Raw genomic sequence first — 7,032 nt, forward strand, 5'->3', positions numbered from 1 at the left:
TCGTCTTGTTTTGTTTGATGGCGCCCTCTGTGTGTGTGTGTGTGTGTGTGTGTGTGTGTGTGTGTGTGTGTGTCTGGGATGGCCGACCTACTTTGCAGCGCCGAAATTTGTTGGTGGCAAGTAATTTTTTTTTTGTCTATTTTTCTCGAGTTCTAATGTTTCGTGTATTTATTGTGTATCGAATGTGTTTTAATTTACGTAGGGATGTTTGAAGTTTGAATTTTTAGGTGTTGTGGTTTTGGTTCTGTTTTTCGTAGTTGTAGGTGTTGGTGTTTTCGTATCAATAGTTATGGTTGACCTATATAGGTCAAGGGAAATAACCTATTACAATTTTCGTGTAATATTACATGTAGGTATTGGTGTTTTGGTATCGTCAGCTGTGGTCAAGAGAAATGTCTCATTCCAATTTCCGTAGCTTTTGCTGTAGGCGTTTGTGTTTTGGTATCGTCAGCTGCGGCTGACCATATAAGGCTTACCGGCCAATGATCTTCTTCAGGGTGGATGCACTCCCATTGCCCGAACTCTTACGGGAATCGGTAGATTGAATGCAGCGAGTTCCCCTGATTCACGAGGGATTATTCACATACAAAACCCTAAAGGTTTGGAATCCATTATCATTTTACGTTGTGTATGATGAGTGTACACAGAGTGAATTATAGTGTTGGTGTTATTGGTGGAGAACGTAATCACTGAACCATCTTTCAGCACACAAATCGTAGTTTATCCTCTCACGTTGCAGCAGTGTGGAATGGGTGACGATCTTCATATCTACACGCAACAGATGAATCCTAGTGGACCACGTGGCCTGTTCTTATTTCCTGAGACTCTAGGGGAAGGTATAAGGTATAACATACGTCACTGGTCCGAATTCCTTGATCTGTAGTGGTTAGTTATCCTTTCTACTTTTGTTCTCAGCAAAATGCTGGTACTGAAGTTTCCGATTACCACAAGTTTTCGGATTAGGAGTTTCCACATGGAGTGTCAAAAAGTTTGCGTGCTTCAGCACAACAGAGAAGGGTTACATAAGCCTGACGATCCCATTGCACAACAGCTTACAGGAGCGTTTTTTAGAACGGACATGTAGGAATCACATAGACTCTCAGTACGTCAAAAAGAAATGTTGTGAATCGTAGGTAGCAACAACTGGGTATCTTATTTACCGCACTCAATAGATATCCTGAGATATGTAGAAGCTATAGTTCAATTACTGAGGGAGAAGTGACCATGGGACACAGCTATATCTGCCCAGCTCAATGTTCAGCAGCCATCACATGATACACAGGCGCTAGAGTATTGAATATGTTCGTAAAGGTTTTTATACATTCCGTGAACCAGCATCAGCATGTTGAGATATAAAAATGATATATCCTCCTCAGGTATCAATAACCCATTCCACAGTGTCAGTAACCTCTATCAACACTTTTGACGTTTTTTAACAAATTTTCTTAGCTTGTAAGCCTCCCAGCACACTTCTAGTAGCTGGTGTGAGACTCTATCAGACTTGTGAGCAGCTCTGTTTCCTTCCGTTGCGCTGCAGACAATTTTGACAAAGCAGCCATATGCCTCTGTGTGATGTACTGGTATTCCATGTGATTGTGTTTGTTAATCCAAAGAGTGTCCGTGAGATGGAAAATCCCGATCTCTGCTTCTTCCTTTATAGCAAGAACTGGATTTCTGTCGACGCTATGAAGTGAAAACAATCAGACACTGTTCTGCAAGTGCTCTGTACTATGTCAGGCCATATTCACCGAAGCGCCAATGAAATTGGTATAGGCATACGTATTCAAATACAGGCATAAGGCATAATACGGCGCTGCGGAGGCAACGCGTATATAAGGTAACAAGTGTCTGGCGCAGTTGTTAGGTCGGTTAATGTTGCTACAATTGCAGGTTAGCAAGATTTAAGTGAGTTTCAACGTGGTGTTACAGTCGGTGCACGAGCGATGGGACACAGCATCTCCGAGATAGCAATGAAGTGGGGATTTTCCCGTACGACCATTTCACGAGTGTACCGTGAATAGCGGGAATCCGGTAAAACATCAAGTCTCCGAGATCGTTGCGGCCGGAAGAATATCCTGCAAGAACGGGACCAACGACGACTGAAGGGATTCCTTCAACGTGACAGAAGTGCATCCCTTCCTCAAACTGCAGCAGATTTCAATGCTAGGTCATCAACAAGTGACCATTCAACCAAACGTCATCGATATGGACTTTCGGAGACGAAGGCCCACTCGTGTACCCTTAATGACTGCACGACACAAGGCTTTACGCCTAGCCTGGGCCCGTCAGCACCGACATTGGACTGTTGATAACTGGAAACATGTTGCCTGATCGGACCAGTCTCGTTTTAAATTGTATCGAGTGGATCGACGTGTACGGGTACGGAAAAAACCTCACGAATCCAAGAATCCTGTATGTCAGCAGGGGACTGTTAAAGCTGGTGGAGTCTCTATAATGGTGTGGGGCGTCTGCAGTTGGAGTGATATGGGACTCCTGATACGTCTAGATACGACTCTGACAGTGACCCGTACGTAAGCATCCTGTCTGATCACCTGCATCCATTAATGTCTATTGTGCATTCCGACGGACTTTGGCAATTCCAGCAGGACAATGTGACACCCCACACACCCAGAATTGCTACAGAGTGGCTCCAGGAACACTCTTCCCAGTTTAAACACTTCCGCTGCCCACAAAACTGCCCAGACACGAACATTATTAAGCATATATGGGATGCCTTGCAGTGTGCTGTTCAGAAGAGGTTTTCACACCCTCGTACTCTTACGGATTTATGGACAGCCCTGCAGGATTCATGATGTCAATTCCCTCCAGCGCTACTTCAGACATTAGTCGAGTAGATGCCTCGTCATGTTGGGGCACTTCTGCGTGCTAGCGGGGCCCTACACGACATGAGGCAGGTATACAAGTATGTTTGGCTCTTCAGTGTATCTAACAGTATAAAACAACAGACAAAATTTACAATTTTTCAAGATCATAGTCGTGTTTTGTGACAGTATGGGTGAACAAACAGAAGTTTTTGAGGACTTGTGTTGGTGCTCAGGTACAACGGTGAGTGACGGAAAAAACCATTGATACATACCGAGTTACTTTTCATTTAAATGTGGTGCAATGTATAAGGCACTAGACATGAGTGAGCTGAAATGCCGGTCAGGTCACCCTGTTTATGGGGGTTTTCTAAGATAATTTGAGTCAAATTCGAGGATGGTGCTGCCATTTTCTATCCATTATTCGTTAAACTATCTCTCCAGCTTCGGCGCCTATGAGACCTTTAAACATAGCCTTATATCGTTTAGTTTCTACAGCCAAGCAGCTAACCAGAGACTTCTGACCACATGAAAAAATGACTGACGTTACTAAAGCTTGTGTTCCACAATAACCGAAAGTGTGAATTTTCGCGTGTGTCCGCCAGACACTAATATGGAAGACACGGTTGTAATCGAGCTCGTAAAAATAGAGCCATTGCTGCACAAGTCAAAGTTTTGGCCATGTGCAGCCAGCAATACGTGTTATGATCAACGACGCAAGCCACGATCACGAATAAAAGGAACATAATCTCTCTCTCTCTCTCTCTCCCTCTCTCTCTCTCTATGCATCTTGTGCTGTTTTGACCGTGTACAATGACGTTCGTACTGGCATATTCATATCAGAATTTGCTTACTGACTTTGAGCTTGGTCAAAGTAATTCTTTCGTTAGATTGTGTATTGCTGGCGTTGGATTTTCTGCGAGGGACTCGGACGGTCTTAGTTCTTTTCTGTCACTAACTTATGACCTATCCAACGACGACCTTGCAGTTCAAGGCTTGCTATTGTATTCAATGTAACCGCTCATTCCGAGCATCTAGCGAAGTCTATTAATAATTTTGTGTTATTATCAATATAAAACAAACAACAATTTGGACGTGAACTAGTGCTGTACTGATAGTACAATGTGAGCTTGAAAGTAGTCCAAACTGCGTCGTTGGCCTATGATGTGGTATAAGTAGATGACGTGGAAAGATAGAGTAACGGTAGTTGATTAGCCTATATGCATGTTGCATGTTTGGTGATAATTTTTTCCAGTATATCATACGACGACAGTGAAACTCGGTGAAGATTGTGGGGCGGTACGAGACTGTTTTCCTTCTTTTGGAAGCTAATCATTAATTATAGCCAATAAAAATTATTGATGATGATTAAGACAAGTTTTTAGACAAATGCTTGAGTTCCACATTTTGGTAAGATAATGCACTCGGGCCTCTTTTGCATCAGAATGGTAGTACTCACTTCTACGGAGGATCGCTGCACTATAGGTGGAACAAACTCATAGGGCTTCGCTGAACTAACCTTCTCATAAGACAATCATGCAGCTGACCAGAAGCTTCTGATCACGCGAAGAAATGGGTGACATCACTAAAGCTTGTGTTTCACGATAATCGAACTTGCAAATCTTAACGTCTCTAACACAACATGCTCTACATAGGCTATGTTTTGGACGAAGTTGAGTTTCATTTGTATGTCACATTAATTTATCCAAATACACGGCAACAACTGTTCCCTGCGCTTAGGAAGAAAATAAATTTTGTAATAATTATATCAGAAATAAGTAGAAGCAGCAAGTCTTTTACGAAGTTAGAAAACTGTAATATTAACAAAATAGCCCTTTCACCTTCTCAGAAGCATAATTGGCGTCTTTGGAGCGTACAGTAATTTACCTGTCGATATAGCAGTAAATACGTTATGCTGAAATTCGACGGATATGAGAACATAAGTTAATTACCTAGCCTCTCGATAGATTACTGTACACTGTCCGCCAAAAAAATAATATACAGATTTCTTCAAGAATACAAAGAAAACGAAATAAAATCATTAAACGCTATCGCTCTTTGTTGATCTGATATGCAGTGGAAAGACTCACGGCCGAGTATTATCAATGCGGGTATTGTTTGTCTGATCATAAACTCACGGGAGCTAGCTGCATCCAGTGAGATTCCTGTGCGCTGTATTAGCTCCGCAACGTGAAGTGTCCACATGTGACGTGAGGCCAATTGGCATTCCTGCCGTGGATGGTGAGCGCTGTTGCTGTCGTAAATATTCAACACATTGCCGTAGCATTTTCTTCCCGTGCATGACGAGAGACAAGAGGAAGGAGAGTATACCTGATATGATGGTCAGTCATGAAGAGAAGCGAAAATTTTTGAATGCGACTTTCTCTGACGAAAGCAATTGGATACTATTCCTACGGCGGAGTCAGAAATTCAGAATTCTGTTGTATATTGTGGATAATTCCTTAGGTTATTCAGTCATCGCTGCTCTATTCTGTTACCTGCAAATGAGAGAAGTGAACAACGAGAATACTATCCAAACTGCGTGTTAATATTTGAAAATGGATGGGCTAGAATCCAAGTATATGTTTCAGAACTTTCCGTAAATCAAGGCGAATACTCGGATGATATACTTAAAATATCCATGTCCGATATTTAGTCTTCTCTTTGACAAAACGGTATAACAGTTTGTATCCTAATAAATTTGCCGTCAACATGCCAAAATAAGATAACAGCAGCAGCCTTTATTCACTGGCCATTAACAGAAATGATGTCCGCCTTCGTAGCTCAGTGGTCCGTGCGTCTGATTGCCATGTAGGGGACCCAGGTTCGATTCGCAACCATGTCGGAGATTGTGGATTGTGCGTTATGTTGTCCTCGTCATCATTTCATCATTATCGACGTGCAAATCGTCGAATTGTCGTCAAATAAAGCCACTTGCACTAGGCAGCCAAGCAGCTCCATATGGTGTCTCCCGGACACCGAGCGAGGTGGCGCAGTGGTTAGCACACTGGACTCGCATTCGGGAGGACGACGGTTCAATCCCGTCTCCGGCCATCCTGATTTAGGTTTTCCGTGATTTCCCTAAATCGCTTCAGGCAAATGCCGGGATGGTTCCTTTGAAAGGGCACGGCCGATTTCCTTCCCCATCCTTCCCTCACCCGAGCTTGCGCTCCGTCTCTAATGACCTCGTTGTCGACGGAACATTAAACACTAATCTCCTCCTCCTCCTCCCGGACAATATTGCTATACGATCATTTCATTTCAATAGAAATAGTACACAGAGTATAATATACAGTGCCTGACAAAAAATGTAAAGCACTCAGATGACATGGTCGTACATCGATTTAAATTCTTAGACGTACACCCCATCTGTGATTAAATGATTGGAGATGCAACTCTTTGTGACAGGTAGAACGGCAGTAGAGTGAATTAGTGTTGTTAATGTTCAGAGCTGTTACAAGGCCTGATAGGGTATATGAGGGTGAACAGTGCCAGATGCTGAATGATCACTGTGAAGGACACGGCGGTGCCACGTTATCGTGTTATAGAGCGTTATGAGCGCCTGGCAGAGTTTGAAAGGGGCCTCATTGTGGGACTCCATTGACCGGCTGGAGAAATCGTTTACTATCCAGATTTGTGGGGCATTCTGATGTGTCAGTGTCCTGATGTTGGAGTGCATGGAGAATGCGGACATGAGAGGAGGTGTACTTGTATTCAAGATACCAGTCGACCACACCAGAACGCTTCAAGGGACGAACGCCTCATCGTGTGCACCAAGAACATCGTAATACCTTCACTTCTGCATTTGTTATCCGAGAACAAATAATCGTTTCCCTGAACATTCTGTGTCGCCCCACACCATTGGCCAGAGACTAGCAACAGCCAAACTAGGAAAATACCGTGCTAAGCGTAGGCTGCCACTACCACCACGACACAGATTGGTGCTTTATGTGTGCTACTGTAAGCGGGAAACATGAAACAATGACTTCGCACTGTGTTCAGCGATGAATCGTGCATCTGCACTATTCCAAATGACCATCGTCGGCGATTATGGTGGCGAGCAGAGGAGATGTCCCATTCTTCCAACGTTTTTGAGAGACAAACCGGTGCTACTCCTGGCGTAATGGTGTGGGGAGCCTTCGGGTATGACTTCAGGTCACAGCTGATAGTGACTGAAGAAACTCGGAAGTCACAACGATACGTCAGGGAC

This window comes from Schistocerca serialis, chromosome 3, assembly GCF_023864345.2.
Source record: "Schistocerca serialis cubense isolate TAMUIC-IGC-003099 chromosome 3, iqSchSeri2.2, whole genome shotgun sequence".
Classification (NCBI taxonomy): Eukaryota; Metazoa; Arthropoda; class Insecta; order Orthoptera; family Acrididae; genus Schistocerca; species Schistocerca serialis.